At 43.2% G+C, this 2,259-nt stretch overlaps 1 pseudogene across 1 annotated transcript; it reads right to left on the reverse strand.

The window, feature by feature from the left end:
• Positions 1-328: 328 nt before the first annotated feature.
• Positions 329-2,239, reverse strand: LOC102428553 (annotated as a pseudogene). The gene has a single exon (XR_330726.1). The product of XR_330726.1 is annotated as a THO complex subunit 1 pseudogene (transcript).
• Positions 2,240-2,259: the final 20 nt, after the last annotated feature.

Below are 2,259 nucleotides of genomic sequence, written 5' to 3' on the forward strand. Positions count from 1 at the left end.
AACAGCCAGAAAACAATAAACAAAATTGCATTAACTACATGGCTCTCAATAATTCTTGCAATGTATATGAACTAATTCTTCAATCAAAAGATATAACATGGATTCAGCTGATGTGGCTCAATGGGGGAGCATCCTTCCATGAACCTAGAGGTCGCCAATTCAATCTCCAGTCAGTGCACATTCCTGGTGGGGGGCAGGCAGGAAGCAGTCATTCGATCTTTCTGTCTCGTCAGTTTTTGTGTCTCTCTCCCTTTCTCTCTCTAATCCCCCTCCCCCCACACACACACACACTCCCTTTCTGGATGGATGGTCAGGCCCTGTCCAGAGATCAAGTCCTGGCCGGGCCATTTGGGCTTGCCAAAGCCTCTGCGCGTTGAAAGGCTGGATCAATGTCATTTCTGAGGAGGTTTTTTGGGGAAGTTTTTTGGGGGTGCTTTTTTTTAGGAGTTTTTTTTTTCTTTTCAATCTGAGGTGATGTGGAAGGAGCCAGAATGTTCCATTGTTCACCCAATTTGTTGGCAAATATCTCTATTTTTCCCCTGTTACAGGTTTGTCTCGGTGAGCATCAGGGCTTTCATTTCCCTTCAGTACAGCATCATTATCTTCCTCATCTTCACCCTCACCTGTTTTTATTTCTTCAGAAGGAGGTGGTTATTCCATTGCTAGCTTTAGTACCATGTTTTCGAGATATTCTGGCAAACTTTTGAACTGTTGTTTGGTTGGCTGGAAGAAGTGAGGGCTTCTCCGTGCTAACAGTCTCAGGGCTCTCCAACCATAATTTGGATTGTTCACAACCTTATATTCATTCTCAATCATGCTTTCCGGGTCTGCCTGTTCAATGGCTTCTTCAAAGAATTCCTCCAAAGTTGGCATATAGCCTCTGGGGGCTGATTTACAAGCTTCCATATTATCCGGGCAGAGATCCCAAAGGCTTGTTAACGCCCCCTTTCCCTTCAGAATCTTTTTGTTGGGCCCTTTCCCCAGGAAGTCCTCTGGTGCTGTTCTCTTTCGTACTGCTCTCGTCGGCTTAGTATCTGATGTTCTTTCCTTCACAAAACTTGGGCAGCCTTCATTTTTCCATGAGTTCCAGTTTTCTTCAGTGTTTAATATATGCTCTACCATCTTTGAAAATCTCTCTCCATCGGGTGGGTTTTCAGAGAGCAGTTGATAAACTGATTTTGTAGTACCTTCAATCCAGAGTGACTGCTCATCAGTTAAAACATCGTTTGAACATTTGGATTTCACCTGTCCCTTAAGATATTGGAATAAAATGAGATACTGCAGTAGAATGTGTCGGCGAAAGTTACTGTCACTCAGTTGTAAACCCAGCAACTTTTCACTTGTTAAAAATGTTGCACCATATACATGTTCTCCTCCTGTTTTTAATTCTCCCGTCTTTTTTCTTGAGGCCTGAGTATCACCTAATTTATAATTCTTGAAAACAGCCAGGACTTCGTCTGAGTACTTGAGGAAAGTTTTCCATGAAATCTTCTCACAGCATCGCACAGGGTTCCTGAAGGGACCAGAATTTGCGGTACAGGCTGTAATCCATTGGGATGGAGCAAGTTGTTGGAGCTTCATCATCACCCATGTCACCTTCGTCTACGTCCATTCCTTCTCCTCCGTCTTCAGCGTGCTTCTGACCCAAGGTGCTTTCCTGCTCATTGGTATTGAAAACGGTGACATTTTCCTGATTAAACTGACTCTGCAAGTTAAGACCGGATCTCTCAGATAAAGGGAAAAGCCTGGCCAAAAAGAGTTGAATTCGTGCATGCAAAACTGTGTGCTGGGATTTTGATAATCTTCTTAAGAGATCATTGCACATACGTAGTAAATCATTTTTCCCAGCAGAATAGAATGTATTTGATTTCCAAGTAGCAACATTTTTTTCCACAAACGTGAATATTGTGTCACACTGATCCAAAGGGAGACATTCCGAAACGTCTCCCAACAATACAGAAGGTGCAGATGCGGTGCAAATACCTTCAGTTACTCCCCCAATAGCAAGAGAAATAATAGCTAAAACATTTTCACACGATGAGTGATTTATAATTTCTTCTTGCAGAACACCTCTGAAAGCTTGGTCAAGGGTACATTTTTTTTCATCCTCAGTTCCAGGTAACTGGCTGAAGGTATTCAACAATGGCTTGATATTTTTGTTGTTCGGGGCTTCTCTGGTAGACTTCATAAACCGCGTCTGCGCTTCGGGTACACTGAAGCGTGGCCATGTAGGAGACATCTTCTCAGCGGCGCGTGTTG

Source organism: Myotis lucifugus, unplaced genomic scaffold (genome assembly GCF_000147115.1).
Source record: "Myotis lucifugus unplaced genomic scaffold, Myoluc2.0 scaffold_642, whole genome shotgun sequence".
Lineage (NCBI taxonomy): Eukaryota > Metazoa > Chordata > Mammalia > Chiroptera > Vespertilionidae > Myotis > Myotis lucifugus.